This window comes from Schistocerca americana, chromosome X, assembly GCF_021461395.2.
Source record: "Schistocerca americana isolate TAMUIC-IGC-003095 chromosome X, iqSchAmer2.1, whole genome shotgun sequence".
In the NCBI taxonomy this organism is placed as follows: Eukaryota; Metazoa; Arthropoda; class Insecta; order Orthoptera; family Acrididae; genus Schistocerca; species Schistocerca americana.
Genome location: NC_060130.1, coordinates 791,974,790 through 791,998,810, shown reverse-complemented (window position 1 = coordinate 791,998,810; position 24,021 = coordinate 791,974,790).

Below are 24,021 nucleotides of genomic sequence, written 5' to 3'. Positions count from 1 at the left end.
ACACTCCCCTGCGGCACGCCTGAAATCACTCATACTTAGGAAGACTTCTTTCCATTGAGAATGACATGCTGCGTTCTGTTATCTAGGAACTCTTCAATCCAATCACACAATTGGTCTGATAGTCCATATCCTCTTACTGTGTTCATTAAACACTGTGGGGAACTGTATCGAACGCCTTGCGGAAGTCTACCTGTGAACCAGTCTCTATGGCTCTCTGAGTCTCGAGGACGAATAGCGCGAGCTGGGTTCCACACGACCGTCTTTTTCGAAACCCATGCTGATTCCTACAGAGTTGATTTCTAGTCTCCAGAAAAGTCATTATACTCGAACATAATACGTGTACCAAAATTCTACAACTGATCGACGTTAGAGATATAGGTCTATAGTTCTGCACATCTGTTCGACGTCCCTTCGTGAAAACGCGGATGACCTGTGCCCTTTTCCAATCCTTTGGAACGCTACGCTCTTCTAGAGACCTACGGTACACCGCTGCAAGAATGGGGGCAAGTTCAAATGGCTCTGAGCACTATGCGACTTATCTTCTGAGATCATCAGTTGCTCAGAACTTAGAACTAATTAAACCTAACTAACCTAAGGACATCACACACATCAATGCCCGAGGCAGGATTCGAACCTGCGACCGTAGCGGCCGCTCGGCTCCAGACTGTAGCGCCTAGAACCGCACGGCCACTCCGGCCGGCGGGGCAAGTTCCTTCGCGTACACTGTGTAAAATCGGACTGATATCCCATCAGGTCCAGCGACCATTTCTCGTTTGAGCGATTTTAATTATTTCTCTGTCCCTCTGTCGTCTATTTCGATACCTACCATTTTGTCATCTGTGCGACAATCTAGAGATGGAACTACAGTGCAGTCTACCTCTGTGAAACAGCTTTGGAAAAAGACATTTAGTATTTCGGCCTTTAGTCTGTCATCCTCTGTTTCAGTACCATTTTGGTCACAGAGTGTCTGGTCATTTTGTTTTGATCCACCTACCGCTTTGACACCAGACCAAAATTTCTTAGGATTTTCTGCCAAGTCAGTACATAGAACTTTACTTTCGAATTCATTGAACGCCTCTCGCATAGCCCTCCTCACACCACATTTCGCTTCGCGTAATTTTTGTTTGTCTGCAAGGCTTTGGCTATGTTTATGTTTGCTGTGAAGTTCCCTTTGCTTCCGCAGCAGTTTTCTAACTCGGTTGTTGTACCACGGTGGCTCTTTACCATCTCTTACGATCTTGCTTGGCACATACTCATCTAACGCATATTGCAACATGGTTTTGAACTTTGTCCACTGATCCTCAACACTATCTGTACTTGAGACAAAACTTTTGTGTTGAGCCGTCAGGTTCTCTGTAATCTGCTTTTTGTCACTTTTGCTAAACAGAAAAATCGTCCTACCTTTTTTTAATATTTCTATTTACGGCTGAAATCATCGATGCGTTAACCGCTTTATGATCGCTGATTCCCTGTTCTGTGTTAACTGTTTCAAATAGTTCGGGTCTGTTTGTCACCAGAAGATCTAATATGTTATTGCCACGAGTCGGTTCTCTGTTTAACTGCTCAAGGTAGTTTTCAGATAAAGCACTTAAAAAAATTTCACTGGATTCTTTGTCCCTGCCACCTGTTATGAACGTTTGAGTCTCCCAGTCTATATCCGGCAAATTAAAATCTCCACCCAGAACTATAACATGGTGGGGAAATCTACTCGAAATATTTTCCAAATTATCCTTCAGGTGCTAAGCCACAACAAATACTGAGCTAGGGGGCCTATAGAGACATTGAATTAACATGTCTGAGCCTGCTTTAACCGCGACCTTCACCCAAATTATATCATATTTTGGATTTCCGTCAATTTCCTTCGATACTATTGCACTTCTTATCGCTATAAACACGCCTCCCCCTTCACCGTCCAGCCTGTCTCTGCGGTATACATTCCAATCTGAGTTTAGGATTTCATTACTGTTTACGTCTGGTTTCAGCCAACTTTCTGTTCCTAGTACTATATGAGCTTTGTGACCGTTTACTAATGAGAGCAGTTCCGGGACCTTTCTATAGACGCTCCTGCAATTTACTATTAGCAGATTAATATTGTTATTCCCTGTTGCATTTTGCCTACTCCTACCTTGCCGCGTCTCAGGAGGCGTCTTGTCGGGCCTAGGGAGGGAATTGTCTAACCTAAAAAAAAACCATGTGCACTCCACACGTACTCCGCTACCCTTGTAGCCGCTTCCGGCGTGTAGTGCACGCCTGACCTATTCAGGGGGACCCTACATTTCTCCACCCGATAGCGGTGGTCGAGAAATTTGCACCCCAGATCTCCGCAGAAGCGTCTGAGCCTCTGGTTTAAGCCTTCCACTCGGCTCCAAACCAGAGGACCGCGATCGGTTCTGGGAACTATACTACAAATAGTTTGCTCTGATTCCCCCCCGCGAGCGAGGCTTTCCGCCTTCACCAATTCCGCCAACCACCTGTACGAACTGAGGATGACCTCTGAACCCAGACGGCAGGAGTCATTGGTGCCGACATGAGCAACAATTTGCAGTCGGGTGCACCCAGTGCTCTCTATCGCCGCCTGCAGGGCCTCCTCCACATCTCGGAATAGACCCTCTGGCAAGCAGACAGAGTGAAACACCTTTCCGCTAGTTCCCTAAGCGGCTCCATCACCCGCCTAACGTTGGAGCTCCCAATAAGTAATAAACCCCTCCCTCCGTGTGCCTGCTCGGACCTTGCTGAAGGAGCAGCCACATGTCCACTCACAGGTAGAGCGGGCGATGCCACACGGCCAGCCTCCACATTGACCCTCCGCCTCGTGCGCCGTGAACGCCGCTGAACCCGCCACTCCCCTTGGGGAGAGGGTGACCCAACCGCGCCCGGTACCCGCGAAGATGTCTCGACAGCAGGGACAGTGGGTGAAGCATGTAACACCTGGGGTGTACCATGCGACGCACCAGACTCCCCACTGCCGCTAACCTCCAAGGCAGCAGCCTGAAGACGGCTGACCGCGGCCATCAACACGTTCAGCTGTTCGCGAACAGTGGTCAGCTCATCCAGCGTCCGTACACAGCAGTCACACATCCTATCCTTCCTAAGAAATCAATTTACTGTAGAGAGTTAATCAACTTTTAACTAGACTGCTAATTCACTAAAGGCGGCTGAATGTTGCCTAAACTGTGGTTGCTAGCCACTTCTTGTAGAAAACAATAAAAATTGCACTACCTGTCTCTGGACTGCTTTCAAAAAGAGTTAATATTTTCTGCAGTGTCATTAATATCCAACACGAACAGCAAGGGCCCCGACACACCTTCCTATGGAACATGGTGTCCCAAGAAGAATGGTCAATATTAAGGGAAATCACAGGAACGATCGTTTGAAGCAAAAAACTTCATACAGGCATATGCCGCAATCCGAATGACTTTCGAGCCAGAACACATTTAATGTACATGTTATTTACTTTCTGTATTCTTCAATAAATTGCCAGCTTCACTCATTTACAACAGTTAGTAAATATAACATTATTAGTTTAACAAAGTATCAGCTCAAAAATATGTTTTGTGACACATTAATCTCCAAGTATTAGTATTATCGTACACGTCACATCACAGCTGATGTACGGTGTACAATCAGTGTTCGAGTATCCCAGCGCCAACTTCAATGCATTTGTTCACTTTTGGAGAACATGTTGTGTTAACTGTCACTGCCTCACCATGTTCCCTAATGAGGGTAGCAGTGTCCATGATGCGACCATGCGGTTCATCTCTCGTACATATCTTTCGCTTGTACATCTGAGAATTCATCCAACTTTAAAGTCAAAAATCTAATGATGTAATACCTGGCGATCTTATGGGCCAGTTAACTAGAGTACTACGACCAAACCAGCGACTAGGGAAGAGCGGCGGAGAAATTTTCTGATACGTCTGGTAAAATGAAGAGGGTCTACATAATGCTGGATGTACATTGCAGTTCCTTAGGCCAAGAGAACGCGCTCAAGCATTCAACACGCAAATCATTCTGTCTTGTTATTCGCTTTTCTAAACTGATTGAACCTATCAGCATTTTACCGATCGTGTCACACCAGTGATCGTAAAAAGAACTTGTAAATTGGGTTCCACTGTAGCGTGCACTGGTGTCTAGTCACACTGCCCATAACAGAGAGACCTGCTTCAGTGCAGTGGCAACGACCAAATTGCCACTTCATTATGAATTACCTCGATGAAAACTGTCTATTGACACACAGTCAACATGGGTTTAGAAAACAGCGTTCCTGTGAAACACAACTGGCTCTTTATTCACATGAAGTGCTTAGTGCTATTGATAAGGGATTTCAGATCAATTCCATATTTCTGGTTTTCCAGAAAGTTTTAGACACTGTACCGCACAAGCGGCTTGTAACTTCTTTGCAGATGACACTGTCGTTAATCGAATAATAAAGGCATCAGAAAATCAAAACAAATTGCAAACCGATTTAGAAAAAATATCTGAATGGTGCGAAAATTGGCAGTTGACCCTAAATAACGAGAAGTGTGAGGTCATCCACATGAGTGCTAAAAGGAATTCGTTAAACTTCGGTTACACTATAAATCTGTCTAATCTAAAAGCCGTAAATTCAACTAAAAGCCTAGGTATTACAATTACGAAGAACTTAAACTGGAAGGAACACATAGGAAATATTGTGGGGAAGGCTACCAGAAGACTGCGCCTTATTGGCAGGACACTTCGAAAACGTAACATAACTACTAAGGAGACTGCCTATACTACGCTTGTCCGTCGTCTCTTACAATACTGCTACGCGGTGTGGGATCCTTACCAGATAGGACCGACGGAGTAAATCGAAAAAGTTCAAAGAAGGGCAACACGTTTTGTACTATCGCAAAATATGGGAGAGAGTGTCACAGAAATGATACAGAATTTTGGCTGGACATAATTAAAAGAAAGGCGTTTTTCGTAGAGACGGAATCTTCTCACGAAATTACAATCACCAACTTTATCCTCCGAATGCAAAAATATTTTGTTGACATCGTCCCACAGGGAGAAACGATCATCACGATAAAATAAGGGAAGTCAGAGTTCGTACGGAAAGATATAGGTGTTTGTATTTTCTGCGCACTATAAGAGATTGAAATATTAGAGAATTTTGATGGTGGTTCGATTAGCCATCTGCCAGGCACTTAAATGTGATTTGCAGAGTCTCCTTGTGGATGTAGATGTAGATTCTTTGCTGTGTGGGGCAAATTACCATTGCACTACGCAACACTTGCTTCACAACTCACTTACGCATCTATTATTCTGCCTTATTTGTCGACGTAGCTTGGCTGATGGCCAGCGCTGTCACTATAATACTCCGTGGAGGCCTCCATCCTACTTTCAGCGCTTACAATAAAGATTTATTACTTTTAGCAGAATTCTGGGTAGTGTCACTACGCAGTGTAGTAGGAGTAATACCTCCTATATTTTGGATATATCGGTTTTTCATTCAGAATGTTGTGTGCTTGTGACATGATCGTGTTACGCCTCACGTACGAACAGAAACGTCTACCAGCCCATGTCAGAATTCGACAGTGGCAGAATCAAGAACATTCGAAACTGTGGTTTATCGTTACCCGATATCACTACTTGCGTTGGTTGTCATCCCACGATTGTCACGCAGATATGGAATTAATGTGTTCAGTAGATTTTTATTCAGCGACATGAGGGATCGCAACAATCACATATGTCTGGAGCCCGTGGGACATGCATATTCATTCAGCTGTGCAGGATCACAAAGCAAAGTTACATGGCAAGAACCAGGAAATGGGTTTGCTTACTACACGACAAGTATCCACGCGGAGTGAGAGGTTACGTCAAGAGGACTACGTACTATCAGTGCAGAAACCATTGCTGCTGCAACCCTTGACACATCAGCAGAGGTAGGTAAGGTGACAACCCTGAACACAGGAGTGGCGCCATGACACTCTTTCTGCGTATACCATCATGGTTTTTCAGCATTCCCGTCGCTGTCATACATGCTCCAATACCTGGTATCATGCTATTCAGGGCCAATGCGTAGAGGAAATGTCTACTTCTGGTTCTCATAGCCGGTAACTTGGACAGCAGCCGTTACATTTCCGACTCCTTAAGGTCAGTGATATTGCCTTATATTTGAGGTCTCCAACAGCTGTCAGGTGTCATGTGTCAGGTGTTGCAAGTATGAAGCAAGTAATGGTTTCCCATGAATTAGCATTTCAGCACATAACGTGTCATCTAGCACTGCAGCTGTTTCCTAGCTAGTGGAAGTGGAGCGTTCTGGTTTTGCACAGATATTAATTATACAACGAAACTAAATTTCGTTGAGAGGCGAGCAGTAGAAAGAAAGAAGGAAAGTTCAATAGCCAATCATTCTGTTTTGCACAGCGTGGTCACCAAAGATATTAACTAAACAACGAAACTAGTCTTTGTACAACGAAGACGATGGAGACAAAACGGAACGTTGGGGCTCAAATCCTCAATGACGACAGTATGATTATGTACCGAATACTTCCTCAGTGGGAGAAGGATGGGGAAGAAATTCGTTTGCATCTCATTCAAAGAATCGACCTGGAAATTGCTTGCATCGTTTCAAGTGAACCATAGACAATCTTAACCTGAATGGACAGATGATTTACTCGAACTCTATTTGTATTGGAAGGAGATCTACTATCTTAGCAGAAATAAATTATTGTCCATTTAATGCATCAGACGAAGGGAGTCAAATCTATATTGGCGCTTTGCACACCTATTATCAACATTAATAACTGATGCGCCATTTTAAGATACTCAGGGAAACTAGCAATGAAGTAGTTACACAGACCAAGAACAAACTGGTTTTTTTTTATATCTAAGATTTTAGAATTGATTTTAGCCACAGTTGGGGCATTGAATCAAAAAGTGAAATAAGGCATCCTCTATCCGCTCTTATTTTTTTGATCATAGTTGTTTAACATGCACTTCTACGTGAAATATGCATTTGTAACTCTGGTTTGTGCACTTCTAAATCACATGTACGAGGATTGGTTCCTGTAGGTTTGCCCTATTGCCGGTCTGCTTTCTAATTAGTTCCAGGAATATCCACCAGATGGAGTTGGAGGTTATTTTGTGAGCTCTGACTGTACAGGTCTGAGCGAGATTGATGTTGCATGATAAGTTAGTTACGAAACATCTATGCTGTAGTTTTTTGCACTAGTGTTGTTGAACAGAAATAATATAAGATGAACTTGAAGAAGTTACGTGAATCACCTTGATGTTTTTTCCTACATATGCAGAGAATAAACGCTGAAACGAAACCGATAACCTATTATTGACTTTGTAAAAACTTTTGCAATAAATCTGTAAAACTTGTACAGAACATTTACGATTGTGGACTACCGGGAAACGAAAACGTCTGAAACAAAAGCCACTCCAATTCATGTTGTTTGTGAGGACTGTTGTTCTCCCTCTGATACTAATAATGATGAGAGTGATTATGCGGGTATGGCATTAATTTCTCAGGGTTTAAATCGGGATTAACTAATAACTCACCAGAGATCTCAAGGGAAACTAGCAATGACGTAATTACACAGGCCAAGAACAAACTGTTTTTTTTATATCTAGGATTTTAGAATTGATTTTAGCCACAGTTGGGGCATTGAATCAAAAAGCGAAATTAGTCTTTCTCTATCCACTCTTATTTTTTTGATCATTGTTGTTTAACATGCACTTCTACATGAAATGTGCACTTGTAACTCTGGTTTGTGCACTTCTAAATAACACGTACGAGGATTGGTTCCTGTAGGTTTACCCTATTGCCGGTCTGCTCTCTAATTAGTTCCAGGAATATCCACCAGATGGAGTTGGAGGTTATTGTGTGAGCTCTGGCCATACAGGGCTGACTGAGGATGATGTCACATGACAGTTCACTTAGGAAACAAGTATGCTGTAAGTTGCACTTGTGTTGTTGAACAGAAATAATATAAGTTGAAGTAGAAGAAGTTGTGTAAATCACCTTGATGGTTTTTACTACATATGCAGAGATGAAACGCCGAAAGGAAACCAAAAACTTATAATTGACTTTGTAAAGACTTTTGCAGTAAATCTGTAAAACTTGTACAGAACATTTACAATTGTGGACTATAGGGAAACAAAAACGTCTGAAACAAAGGCTCCTAGGATGCCTGTTGGTTGGGAGGACTGGTGTTGTCCCTCTGATACTAATGACAATGACAGTGATTATGATCTTGTGGCATTAATTCCGTTGGGTTTAAATTGGGATGACTTAATAACCCACTAGAGATTTCAAACCGTCAAAAGAAGCTTCTGAATTACTGGCTTCCAACAAAAATGTACTGGATCAAGGAACCAAAGTTACCTTTTAGCATACAATAGAAAAAGTATGCTACCCTTCTTGCTCTTGAAATGGTTCATTAGATGCAAAATATCCCCAATGATATTGAAATAATTTAAATAAATCTCTACTGTAACTACGTAATAGCTTTAGTACAACAGAACGTCAAGAGAAAATATCTCTTCCAAGATGTGATTAAACAATTTGTGGAATAAAGGTAAATACTCATCTTGTTTCAATGAGAAGTGGCAGCATTCGCATAATTTGGGTATGAATAGGGTCTCACATTTTTTACTAGCCTGTGATGATACTATTTCTTAATATTACTTGATTTATTTCACAATTAGTTTCTCACCCATAGTAAACCATAATACACAGTTTTTTCTTAGTGTCAACTTTTTACCAATCAACATGACAAAAAAATGTAGTCTCATCACCAAAACCTCTTTTTACACAGAAGGAGCCCATTTTCACATGATTGCTGATAACAACAACATTATGTACGATGTGTCACACACAAAATCTTAAAAGTCAACTCAGCTAACAACTATGTCCAATCTGATTTGGGATGCATACAGTTCTATATAACACAAATTGTTGTCCAAAATGTTCTAGAATTTCTTTGTGAAAATAATTATTATGACATCTGTTTCTAGAAACAGTGATGATTTATGCAAAAATTATACCTTTTTAGGGTTACAAAAATGCGATTTGGAAAAGAAATTTTATATATTCCTGAAATAAAATTTAGAAATTTAAAAATACACCACGTCCCATGATTTGTTTACATATTGCAGTATTAAATTATTATGTCTAGCGGAAATGTTTCTGGTGAAGGTAACTGCGGTTTTTGAATACACTGAAGACTCTGGTCTGATGAACAATCAATTACGATTTTCTACAGCTCATATAACATTTGGAATTTTGGTGAATACATGTGATATACGAAAGAAACTGTATATATGAAATGAAATCCAATAAAAAGCTTTAAAGTTAACAATTATTTTTAAATACAGACTTCTGTAAAGTGAAATCTGTAGGATGACCAGTTTTCATAATTTTATGTCTTCTTGGTTTAACTCGCACTAAAGAGGTAAATTTGGAAAAGAATACTATTACATAAATACTTGAAAGTATCGCCTACCTATATAAGAGTCGTAAATCTCATACTATGCGATCTAAATCGGTATAAATGTTAAACAAATGGATGTGGAATCGTATCTTTCGGTTTTGCCCAGGCTGGTGTCGTAACGACCTGTTGATCCAGGAAGCCCTTCATTTTTATTTTTTATACTCTCAAGAACACAATCTCGTGTTCTGCACGAAATTAGCGAACACCTGAGGAAATGGGTCTTCCTGAATGTGTTCTAGATGATCTTCATGTGTTTGTGCACAGCTCAAGGTAAGTTTGAAATTTGTACTAATACACAATGGTAACAAATTCAGTTCAATGTCAGCTGCTCCCTCAAGGGAAGTTAAAGAAGAACATAAAATCATAGTTTTGATCTTTGAGAAGATTAAGTCTCATAAACATCAATGGATGGTTTGTCTACACTTATGAATGGTAAACTTTCTCCTTGGTTTGCAAAGTGCTTCTGGCGTCTTTGGAATAGCAGAGACCAAACACATTACTGTGTTAGAGAAAATAATGGTCTAAGAGAGAAAACATGCACGGAGGGAGAAAGAATATCATTAACGACCCCTCAGTTGGACGAGAGAAAATCATCTTTCCTCCACTGCATATCAAGTTGGGCCTTTTGATGCGATTTGTAAAGGCTTTTGATAAGAACGGGTCACGTTTTGCATACATAGGGAAAAATATTTGAGGAGTTGAGTACGGATAAATTAAAGCGGGAATATTTGACATTCCACAAATAAGGCAACTAAGCATATGAAAACTGCGGAGGTCCGCTACCAAGGAAGATCGGATATGCACGTGGTGCAGTTAACTGCTGGAATTTAAAAATGGACCGCTCCCTAATACACTCAAGAATGTCATAGAAAGTAAGCTTCCTAAATGTTGAGGGACTAGACGTTTTCATCAGTGACTTTTTTATTTAGTATAGAATAATATTTATAGAATACAATAGTAAAACTATTGTTTCATATTTATCCATGGACTCATATTAAAACAGTATAACAAATAAATCACTAAAATCTTGTACTTTAGAATTTTGAGCTCCTTGGTAAATATTAATGAAATGTTTGAATTCATGGGATCAAATTCTCAGAAAATCAGCTCAAAACACTCCGGTGTTATGCAAATAAATAGCACTTTATACGAATATTAATGCTATCTTTTTCACTCAAGGTTAGTTAATGCAATTATTGTAAGCAACATAAAAGTTGGAGCATTTTAAACATTTCATAGGATTTTTAGCCAGCTCATTGTTACACTGATAATAATGTATGTCTTTCCTCGTGAGTATTAACTTTTGCTCTGTGGTCTGTGGTAATGACGGTTAGAATGTAACGAACATTGAATCAGAATTATTACAAAGGGTCACTGTCTTACTTGAAAGGGCAGGGTAGAAAGAAAATGGTACCGCCCTAGGTGGCCGAGCGGTTCCAGGCGCTGCAGTCTGGAACCGCGTGACCGCTACGGTCGCAGGTTCGGATCCTGCCTCGGTCATGTATGTGTGTGTTGTCCTTAGGTTAGTAAGGTCCAAGTAGTTCTGAGTTGAAGGGGACTGATGACCTCAGAAGTTAAGTCCCATAGTGCTCAGACCCATTTGAACCAAAGAAATTGGTCATAACCTTGTTCGAGGAGCCATAACATCCTTTGCATGAAATGAGTTAGAGATACATCAGGAAATGTTAATCTTCCTGAACGAGAGTCCAGCGTTTCCGTGCCTGTGTCACGACGCACATAAAATACAATTTGGGCTCCAGATGTGCTGCAGATATTGTTTATTATCTGTTGTTTGATTCTGCTGAAAGAACAAGTTTTGGGAAGCACTCGAACATGTTGGGTTGGCTACACCAAAACTGGCTACCTCACGTGAACCGGTCAATGCGAAGGCCCTCGTGATAAAATAAAACGTTATAAACTACACAGAGGGCATCCACCGCATTCACCAAATTTCATCACTCAAACCCAGCGAGGTGACGAAGTGGGATGACCCACAAGTCACAGTTAAGAGACCAGTGGTTTGTATCTCAGTCAGTCCATCCACATATAGGTTTCCTGCAGTCTTCCAAGCATAAGCATAGACTGGATAATGATGAGAAAGAAACCTAAATGTAAATGCCATTACTGAGATTCGAACCACAGGTTCTATGCCGTTTTCAGAGGAATCTTATACCATTGTCCCTGAAAAATATTGGGAGCGTCAAGTAGTGATGATGGAAGTGAGTAGTGATCAGGTACACTTCATTCCCAATTTGACGATGAAGGCTCAAAAATGCTGAGATCTGTCACTGTGGTGGCCAGGGGAGATGTGACAACTCAATCTATTGGTCACAATCCAGTCCTGGACTATGTGAGGTGTGCGAACAGGAACCATGTCTTCCTGGAACACAGCATCTACATCTATATGGTTACTCTGCTGTTCACAAGAAAGTGCCTGGCAGAGGGTTCAATGAACCACCTTCAAACTGTCTCTTTACCGTTCTACTCTCGAACGGAGCGCGAGAAAACGAGCACTTAAATTTTTCTGTGCGACCCCTGATTTCTCTTAATTTATCGTGATGATCATTTTTCCCTTTGTAGGTGGGTGCCAAGAGCATGTTTTCACAATCGGAGGAGAAAACTGGTGATTGAAACTTCTTGAGAAGATCCCATCGCAACGAAAAGTGCCTTTGTTTTAACAATTGCCACTCCAATTCACGTATCATGTCTGCGGCACTATCTCCCCAACTTCGCGGTAATACAAAACGAGCTGCCCACCTTTGCACTTTTTCGATGTCATCCGCCAGTCCCATCTGATGCGGATACCACACCGCACAGAAACATTCCAGAATAGGGCGTACAAGCGTGGTGTAAGCAGTCTGTTTAGAAGACCTGTCGCACCTTCTAAGTGTTCTGCCATTGAACCTCAGGCTTTGGTTGGCTCTAGCCACAACATTATTTATGTGATCGTTCCAATTTTCGATATTTATAATTGCAATCCTTTACTATTTAGTTGAATTTACACCCTTCAAAATTGTGTGACTTAACGCGAATCGAAATTTAACGGATTTCTTTTAGTACTCATGTGAATAACTTCACACTATACATTACTCAGGGTCAACTGCCACTTTTCACGCCATACAGATACCTTATCTAAATCATTTTGTCGTTCGTTTTTGTCATCTGATGACTTTACAAGACGGTAAATCAGAGCATCATCTGCAAACAATCTAAGACGGCTACTGAGATTGTCTCCTACGTCGTTACCATAGATCAGGAACAATAGAAGGTTTGTAACACTTCCTTGGGGAACGCCAGATATTATTTCTGTTTTACTAGATGACTTTCCGTCTATTACTACGAACTGTGACCTTTCTGACAGGGAATCATGAATCCAGCCGCATAACTGAGGCGACATTCCATAGGCACACAGTTGGTTAGAAGATGCTTGTGAGGAACAGTGTCAAAATCCTCCTGGAAATCTAAAAATATGGAATCAGTTTGATATCCCCTGTCGATAACACTCATTACTTCATTATTATAAAGAGCTAGTTGTGTTTCAAAAGAATGATATTTTCTGAATTCTTGCTGACTACGTGTCAATAAATCGTTTTCCTTGAGGTACTTCATAAAGTCAGAATACGGTATATGTTCCAAAATCCTATTGCAAATCGATGGTAGTGATACGGGCCTGTAATTCAATGGATTACTCCCACATCCCGTTTTGGGTATTGGTGTCACTTGAGTAATTTTCCAGTCTTTAGGTACCGATCTTTCTGGGAACGACGGGTTGTTTCTAATTGCTAAATATTGAGCCATTGTATCAGCATACTCTGAGAGAAACCTAACTGGTATACAATCCGGACCGGAAGCCTTGCTTTTATTAAGTGATTCTAGCTACTTTGCAACACCAAGGATATCTATTTCTATATTTCTCATCTTGGCAGTTGTTCTTGATAGGAATTCAGGAATATTAACTTCGTCTTCTTTGTTGAAGAAGTTTCTGAAAATTATGTTTAATATCTGTTCTTTAGTGGCACTGTCATTAGTGACTTCACCGTTGTTATCACGCTGTGGAGGTAGGGGAACTCGGGGCAGAACGGGATAGCAGGGCACAATGGGAAATTGCTCTTTTCTAGACTGCACAGTGTTGCAACCTGCTGTATGGCCATGTAACTATTTCTCCGAATGTAAGGGAAGTGAGGCAGCCATCCTGATTTAGTTTGAAGTGCGAGATCAAAGTCAATTGTTGTCCGTCACGTTACCGCTTGCGTTGTTCTAACGTCTGGTGAGTTTCAACGCCAGGTAAGTTGTTAATTGCATACCCTAAAATGACACATTCCCTTAAATTGCATGGTATTTGTTATACTTTAGTTATTTAATGCATTTAAATCCGTTAGTTATCACACTCCATAAAAGTTGTTAACCTTAAAAGTGCTCTTGCAGCGGAACGGGACAGGGCAGAATGGGATAGTGTCCCGTTCTGCTACGTCGTATTTTGATACAAGTAGAAAGCAAACCCAGCCTGGATGTTCATGGATGCCAGACTCTCCCAACCAGCTACGTTCGCCGAACAACTCAGCCTTCCAGATATCGTCCGAGGCTGTCATTCCAATCTCACTAATCTGTCAATATACTCAGCGGAGTACAAGACGAAAAGGAAAAACTATCGTATTAACAGATTCTCCTTATAAGAAGGAACTGCAGAATGCTGTCCAATGTAAACTAGGCCTACAGAAAGGAGGAGGATGCACAAATATAAACAATGTCAGGACAAAGACGTCAGGTGCAGTGCAACTTACAGTAAAAATTTCAGACTGTACACCCAAAATACTGAAACAGTGGACATCAAAGACGTTAAGAAAAATAAATGAAAGAAGTGATGGAGAAGAGGGATCAGAGATGGAGGATGCTGAGTGTCTCTACTGTGGGGACTTCTACACCGTTTCTAATGAGGGCTGGGTAGCATGCCAGAGTGGGCACACAATTCATGTGCTGGCATAGACAGTGAAGATGAAGAGGAAATACTGATTTGTGACTATTGTCGAAAGGGCTAGTAGCTGGTGGTTTGGTGGTTACTAAGCATTGTACATTTTTCAGAATGACATTAAAATATTTTGTTATTTTGAAGAATGACTCTTTAATTATTTAAATTACACATTGCTTAGTCTGAATTGCCTGTTATACAACATTTTGTCATAGTTTAATACGATATTCGTAATTCAAATTCAACGTGTATGCAATAAATTAACAAAAGGTACCCTTACCCATTCTGCCCGTGGGTGGGGCGGAACGCGCAATATGCAAAACTTTCTTCGAAAAATTGTAAAAAATGCAAAATGTATTGTTTTAAGTGATTTTAAAATAAGGTACATTAGGTTACATTACAAGGTGTTTTTTTATCACTTTGAGAAGTTTTTCCTTGTGTTTCCTTATTTTATAGAAATTCTTAAACGTTAAGTATCCCGTTCCGCCCCGAGTTCCCCTATTAATTGCGTCTTGCCACTAGTGTGCTTTATGTATCGCCAGAATCTCGTTGGGTTTTCTGCCAGATTTAGTGACAGAGTTTCGTTGTGGAAATTATTGAAAGCATCTCGCATTGAACCACGCACTATATTTCGAACTTCTGCAAAACTTTTCCAACCTTGGTTATTTTGCGTTCTTTTAAATTTGGCATGCATTTTTCGCTGTGTCTTCAACAGTGATCTGATCCGTTTTGTGTACCATGGGGAATCAGTACCATCATTTATTAATTTATGTGGTATGTATCTCTCAATTGCTGTCGATATTATCTTTTGGAAATCATTCCACAACTGGTAGACTGATGACCATAGATGTTAAGTCCCAAAGTGCTCAGAGCCATTTGAACCATTTGAATCATTCCACAGCTTTTCTACACATACATGATCAGATCGGAAGGGGTGTAGACTGTCTTTTAAAAAGGCGTTAAGAGCAGTTTTATGAGTTTTTTAAATAGATATACTCTGCATTTCTTTTTGATGATTGTAGGAGTTGTGGTATTCAGACAAACAACTACTGCCTTGTGGTCGGTAATCCTTGTATTCGTCACGATACTCACTATTTGTCCAGGATTATTTGTTGCTAAAAGGTCAAGTACGCTTTCGCACCCGTTTACGCTTCGAGTTGGCTTATGTACTAACTGTTCAAAATAATTTTCTGAGAAAGCATTCAGTACAATTTCGGATGATGTTCTATGTCAGCTGCCTGCTGTAAACGTATAATTTTTCGAGCAAATCGAGTGTAGATCAAAGTCACCACCGACTATAATTTTATGAGTGGGGTACCTATTTGAAATGAGAATCAAGTTTTCTTTGAACTGTTCAGCAACTACATCATCTGAGTCGGAGGGTCGGTAAAATGACCCAGTTAATAGTTTAGTCCGATTGTCAAGTATAACCTCTACCCATACTATTTCGCAGGAACTATCTATTTCAATTTCACTACAGTCAACTACTTCTGACAGCAGTAGGAATACTCCACCACCAATTGTATTTCATCTACCCAATCTGAAAACTGTTGGACCTTTAGAAAAAATTTATGCTGAACTTGTTTCCGGCTTTAGCCAGCTTTCTGTACCTGTAACTATTTGATCTTCAGTGCTTTCTATTAGGACTCGTAGCTCTGGTTCTTTTTCAACACTGCTACGCCAATTTAAAACTATAATACCGATCGTTTCTACAACTAACTTACTGTGTTTTACCTACCCCCTTTTAGACGGACGCCCTTTCTGTGGTTCCCTGAGGCCCATTAACCTAAAAAACCGCCCAGTCCCTTCCACACAGTCCCCGCTACCCGTGTAGCAGCTTCCTGTGTGTAGTGGACTACTGACCAATTAAGCAAAACCCAGAAACCCACCACCCGATGGCTCAAGTCAAGGAATCTGCAGCCTACACCGTCACAGAACCGCCTGAGCCTCTGATTCACACTCTCCACTCGGCTCTGCACCAAACGACCACAGTCCATTCTATCGACGATGCTGCAGATCACTATTGGAGAACAAATATTGTACCATGAAATGGATCTGATCAGACAAAATTGACACACAATCCTAGGCAGTAATATGACCTTGCAGAGTAACCATGGGGTCCAAGGAATACCACGGTATGGCTGAATAAATCATCACCGAACCCTCGCCATGTTTCGCTCTTGGCAGCATGCTGTCTGTATCGAAGGCTTGGGACATGCATATACCAGACATTAACTCGCGGAGCAATTGGAAACAGTGTAAAACAAGACTCAGCCAACCAAATGACATTTTTCCATTGTTCCACATTTCAGTTCTTATGGCTTCAGCACCACGTTTTCCTGTTACACCCATTCCAGTCGCTAAAACTTGGTTTCGAAATCACACATTAGCCTGCAGTTCTCTGCTTATGAAGATCCCTTCCTGTTGTTTTGGCGCTGACAGTGTACTCGAGTGCGAAATTGAGTTCTGCAGTGATTATTATAGCTTTTATCCTCTTATTCTTCATCACTGTCCTCTTCAATGATAATCTCCGGTGGTTACTCAATACACACTTTCGTTCGCATTGTGACTCAGAGGACGCGTTTCCGCTCTCATTGTATTCGGTATAAATCTTTGATACGGCGCCTCATGAAACACGAACCACTTCAGCTACTTGGTAACAGAAGCAAATACCATAAAAGTACTGCGAATCTGGCCATTTATGAATTCACTTACCTCTGACATAACACACTTACAGCTACACAGAACACGCATTGAGGGCATTGCACAGGTGCCGTTCGTGATCAGATACAACAGCGCACCCAGCAGGTTTGGCTAGCATCTGCATTTATGTTCAAGCATCCTTTGTATTTCTCGCAGTGCTTCCATGTTTTTGTCCAACACCTATATATCTGGATCCAATGTCGAACACCCTGTATATCAACATCCATACACTGCAAACCACTATGAAATGTATGGTAGAGGGCCCTTCCAAATGAAATAATTACTGTTTCTTCTCCTTGCATTCACGTACGGTTTTCATGAAAAATTACGTTTGTACGCCTTTATACGCGCTGCGGTTAAGCTAATCCTGTCCTCTCGATCCCTGTAGGGGCGTTGTAGTATATTCCAAAATTCGTCTACTAAAACTGGTTACTTACACTTTGTATGTAGATGTCTGCCAGTCCAGTTTCTCCAGAATTTCCGTGACACTGCCCTGCAGATCAGACAAACCTGTGATCATTGCTGTGTCATTTCTCTGTATACGTTCAGTACTCTTGTTCATCCTATTTGGAAAGGATTAGATACACTAGTGCAATATTCTAGGAAGTGTCATATGAGTGTTTCGTAAGCAGTCTCCTTTGAAGACTGAGTACATCCAAGTATTCTACCACTGAAACGAATTCTGCGATCTGCTTTGCTACTGCTGAGCAAATGATATGGAATTATTCAGTTTACAGGGTACGTATATATGACGACTGTTTACGTTAATGAACCCATTAGTTTTTTTCCTACTCACTCAACTACATTTAAAAATATTTTCTATCTCAGGCTTCCGGTTTTTAAAGAGAAGTTCGCCCATGAAATAGAACTGGGTCCTCCAGGGAAAATGATTAAATTTTGCTGCGCTACCTGTCAGACGTAGTACGTTATGGTAGAAATGATCAAAAAAATCTTTGCTGCGTATTGATCTCCTTTGTGAGTCATTGAAAGCTTTAATAATGGGTACTAAAGTTCACTTTTTCCTCTAGAGTTGCAGGTGAGTAAGTCACTATCATTCTCAAATTGTGGTAGATTATTTATGAGGAATTTGTGACATCACAGTTAAACTGCACAGCACCTTGAAGAAGTAACTACATGTCGACCGCGTGTGAACATTACTTACTTTTACTTATTATTCTTACTGCACGCTTTGGGCAATCAGTACCCTATTTCTAATTGCTAATGTCCCAAGAAAATTACTAGATGAGTCATTTTTCAGAGTAAATACGCTAAATATGTTAGTATGTTGTTTCCAAGACTAGCAATTATACGAAGAACATCTACAAGTAGAAATGATCAAAAAAATCTTTGCTGCGTATTGATCTCCTTTGTGAGTCATTGAAAGCTTTAATAATGGGTACTAAAGTTCACTTTTTCCTCTAGAGTTGCAGGTGAGTAAGTCACTATCATTCTCAAATTGTGGTAGATTATTTATGAGGAATTTGTGACATCACAGTTAAACTGCACAGCACCTTGAAGAAGTAACTACATGTCGACCGCGTGTGAACATTACTTACTTTTACTTATTATTCTTACTGCACGCTTTGGGCAATCAGTACCCTATTTCTAATTGCTAATGTCCCAAGAAAATTACTAGATGAGTCATTTTTCAGAGTAAATACGCTAAATATGTTAGTATGTTGTTTCCAAGACTAGGAATTATACGAAGAACAAAAGTAGCTGAACTTCACTGTTTGAGAAACTCAGCAACACGCTTGTTCCAGTTCAAGTTTTCATCAGTATGTAGACACAAAAATCTGAAGCATTCTATCCTGTTTACTGACTCCTGTTCTTGTGCCACGTCTATTGCTGATATTACTCTGTTTATTGTACAGAACTGAATATAGAGTATTTTCCCAAAAATTAAGGGGGAGTCCAATATCCGAGAACCAGTTAATAACCCTTTGAAAAACATCATTAACTATGTCTTCTGATGCTTTCCCTGTAATGGAATTTTTTAAAATACAAGCATCATCTGCAAAAACGTACCAGTTTTGCGCTCAACTTTGATTCCGCAAGGAACTGTTGTGCACAGGGACCGTAGACTACAAGGAAGGAGACAAACACAGCATTCAGTCGCATTTCCATTACTTTTCTTACTCTTGCATATGCGAAGAGCCGGCCGTGGTGACCGAGCGGTTCTAGGCGTTTTAATCCGGTACCGCGCGACTGCTACGGTCGCAGGTTCGAATCGTGCCTCGGGCTTGGATATGTGTGATGTCCTTAGATTAGTTAGGTTTAAGTAGTTCTACGTTCTAGGGGACTGATGACCTCAGATGTAAAGTCCCATTTGCTCAGAGCCATTTGAACCATATGTGAAGACGGCTACTTAGAGCCGAAATCTAGATATGCATTAGTAGTAAAACTAATGGGATCCCGAATGATTGCCGTGTGTCTCTTCTTCGTTAAATTCTGCGAGCATCCCATTTCATTCCTTCAAAACCTGTTACATCCAAGTATTTGTATGTGTTGACAGATTCCAATTAAGACTCGTTGATATTGTAGTTATAAAATACTGCATTGTTTTATTTTTGCGAAGTATGTAATTTTGCATTCTTAGGATTTGAAGCAAGTGTCCAGGTGTTGCATCACTCTGAAATTCTATCAAGATTAGGCTGAGTATGTGTGGACCGTATTTCAGGCACATCTTAATTGTAAATAAGTACACCATCTACAAAAACTTTGAGGTTAATGTTAATATTTTCTGCACTGTCATTAATTTTCAGCATGAACAGCAAGGGCCCCAACACACCTTCCTGGGGAACATGGCGTCCCAGGAGAAATTGTCAATATTCAGGCATGTCACAGGAACGATCGTTTGAAGCAAAAAACTTCATACAGGCATATGCCCTATTCCGAATGATTTTCGAAACAGAACACATTTAATGTACATCATTATTTTCTGTTTTCTTCAATAAATTGACAGCTTCACTCATTTACAACAGTTAGTAAAATTATTAGTTTAACAAAATATCAGCTCAAAAATATAGCACATTCATCTCCAAGTATTATGGTACACGTCACATCACAGCAGATGAACGGTACACAATCAGTGTTCGAGTATCCCAGCGCCAACTTCATTGCGTTTGGTCACTCCTGGAGAACATGTTGTGTTACCTGTCAGTGCCTCAGCATGTTCCCTAATGAGGGTAGCAGTGTCCATGATGCGACCATGCGGTTCATCTCTCGTACATATCTTTCGCTTGTACATCTGAAACTTCATCCAACTTCAAAGTCAAAAATTTAGTGATGTAATACCTGGCGATCTTAGTAGCCTGTTAATTGGACTACTTCGACCAAACCAGCGACTAGGGAAGAACGGCTGAGAAGTTTTCTCGTACGTCTGGTAAAATGAACAGGGTCTCCATAATGGTGGAAGTACATTGCAGTTCCTGAGGCCAAGAGAACGTTCTCAAGCTTTCAAGATGCAAATCATTCTGTCTTGCTATTCGCTCTTCTAAACTGATTGAACCTATGAGCATTTTACTGACCGTGTCACACCAGTGATCGTAAAAAGAACTTGTAAATTGGGTGCCACTGTAGCGTGCAGATTTTGCTGGGGCCACCGATAATTATTGAGTGTGTTGTTGATTACGTTCCATATAAACGTGTCTATATGACCAAAAAGTAATAATGGAAGCAAATGACGATTGTCATATAACCAGTGACAAAATGTAATTACGGTGCTATTGTCGCTATTATGAAGATTGTGAAAAGGTGGTATGTAGAATGGGTAAAAGTAACCAGCGAGGGCGAGGACACAGGTTGTTGCGACAGCGGCGCTTCCCAGGGGAGTGACACGCCAGAAGACGACTTGGCTGCTCTTTGCTCTGCGGTTGCAGAGGCGGTTTTACGTTGGTCTCAACCCATACCCCTCAGACAGGCGGTCGACGGGGGCTGACGTTGTGACGGCGAGTCCCTCCCTGGGTCTCATCATTTGCGGAAGCAGACAGGAGCAGCAAGCCAGCAGGGCTATGACGCCAAGTCTCACAAACGACCGAGTGTGGCGTCAGACACAGCCTGGCCTCGAACCATAGGCTGCTGCTGGCGCTGCCCAGTCGTCTGATTGGCCAGTCTTTGAGTGATTATTGCATGTTGACGTAGAACATGGGCGGTGGCCACATTAATGTTACGGGACCGTGCAAAATTCAGAACCTGTATGCTTCCAAATCACCTACAGATTTATTCACGTATTCTTCCCATTACACTGTATAAGCACTATGAAAAATGTCATTATTTTCTATCCTTCCTGGGGAGCAGTTTCAATGGCCAGCAATGTATTTTCGATCGTTCTTACAATGTGCTACAAGGGTGTCATCAACTATTACCACTGGCGGATTCTGATATCTATTCCAAAAGAATGTTTGCATATATCTCCACGGTTGCCCGGTGTTGCAAGTATGAAGCAAGTAATGGTTTCCCATGATTTAGCATTACAGCACATAACGTGTCATCTAGCACTGGAGCTGTTTCCTAGCTAGTGGAAGTGGAGCGTACTGGTTTTGCACATATATTAGTTATACAACGAATCTAATTTTCGTTGACCGAAGAGCAGTAGAAAGTAAGAAGGAAAGTTCAATAGCCCGTCTTCTGTTTTGAACAGCGTGCTCACCAAAGATATTAACTAACAACGAAACTAGTCTTCCTACAACGAAGACGATGGAGACATAACGGAACGTTGGGGCTCAAATCCTCAACGACGACGATATGATTACGTACAGAATACGTCCTCAGTGGGAAAAGGATGGGGAAGAAATTCATCTGCGTCTCATTCAAAGAATCGACCTGCAAGTTGCTTGCATCGATTCAAGTGAACCATAGACAACCTTAATCTGAATGGACAGAGCATTTACTCGAACTCTGTTTCTACTGGAAGCAAATCTACTATATTATTAGAAATAAATTATTGTTCATTTAATGTATCAGAATGAAGAAGTCAAATCTATATTGCCGCTTTGCACACCTATTATCAACATTAATAACTGTTACGCCATTTTAAGATAATCAGGGAATCTAGCAATGAAATAATTACACAGGCCAAAAACAGACTGTTTTTTATATCTAGGATTTTAGAATTGATTTTAGCCACAGTTGGGGCGTTGAATCAAAAAGTGAAATCAGTCTTCCTCTATCCGCTCTTCTTTTTTTTATCATTGTTGTTTATCATGCACTTCTACGTGAAATGTGCATTGGTAACTCTGGTTTGTGCACTTCTAAATCACATGTACGAGGATTGGTTCCTGTAGGTTTGCCCTATTGCCGGTCTGCTTTCTAATTAGTTTCAGGAATATCCACCAGATGGAGTTGGAGGTTACTGTGTGAGCTCTGGCCGTACAGGGCTGGGCGAGAATGACGTCGCTTGATCTATGCTATAGTTTTTTGCACTAGTGCAGTTGAACAGAAATAATATAAGTTAAAATAGAAGAAGTTTCGTAAATCTCTTTGATGGTTTTTGTTACATATGCAGAGAATAAACACTGAAAGGAAACCGAATACCTATTATTGACTTCGTAAGACTTTTGCAATAAATTTGTAAAACGTGTACAGAACATTTACAATTGTGGACTACCGGGAAACGAAAACGTCTGAAACTTATGTCACTCCGATACCTGTTGTTTGTGAGAACTGGTGTTGTCCCTCTGATACTAATGATGATGACAGTGATTAAGCCGGTACAGCATTAATTACTCAGGGTTTAGACTGGGATGAGTTAATAACGCACCAGAGATCTCAAGGGAAACTAGCAATAAGGTAATAACACAGGCCAAGAACAAACTGTTTTCTTTTTATATCTAGGCTTTTTGAATTGATTTTAGCCACAGTTGGGACGTTGAATCAAAAAGTGAAATCAGTCTTCCTCTATCCGCTCTTATTTTTTTGATCATTGCTGTTTAATATGCACTTATACATGAAATGTGCATTTGTAACTCTGGTTTGTGCACTTTTAATTCACATGTATGAGAATTGGTTCCTGTAGGTTTGCACTATTGCGGGTCTGCTTTCTAATTAGTTCCAGGAATATCCACCAGATGGAGTTGGAGGTTACTGTGTGAGCTAGGCCGTACAGGGCTGAGCGAGAATGACGTCGCTTGATAATTCAGTTAGGAAACGTCTATGTTGTAGTTTTTTACACTTGTGTTGTTGAACAGAAACAATATAAAATAAAATAGAAGATGTTGCGTAAATCACCTTGATGGTTTTTGCTACATATGCAAAGAATAAACGCTGAAAGGAAACCCGAAACCTATTATTGACTTTGTAAAGCAATAAATCTGTAAAACTTGTACAGAACATTTACGATTGTGGACTACCGGGAAATGAAAACTTCTGATAAAAAGCCACTCCAAAACCTGTTGTTTGTGAGGACTAGTATTGTCCCTCTGATACTAATGACAATGACAGTGATTATGCGGGTACGGCATTAATTCCTCTGGGTTTAAACTGGGATGAGTTAATAACCCACCAGAGATCTCAAGCTGGAGCTCATTTTTAGATGATTGCTGATAACAAAAACATTACACACGATGCGTCAAATACAAAATCTTGAAAGTCAATTCAGCTAACAACTATGCCCAATCTGATTTGGGATGCATAGAGTTCTATGTAACACAAAATTTTTGTCCAAAATGTTCTAGAATTTCCTTTGTCAAAATAATTATTAGTACGACATCTGTTTTTACAAACAGTGGCGATTTATGCAAAAATTATACCTTTTTGTGGTTATATATTCCTGTAGCAAAATTTAGAAATATAAAAATCTACCATGTCCCAAGATTTGTTTACATATTGCAGGTTTAAATTATTAAGTCAAGTGGAAATTTTCTGGTGAAGATAATTACAGTTTTT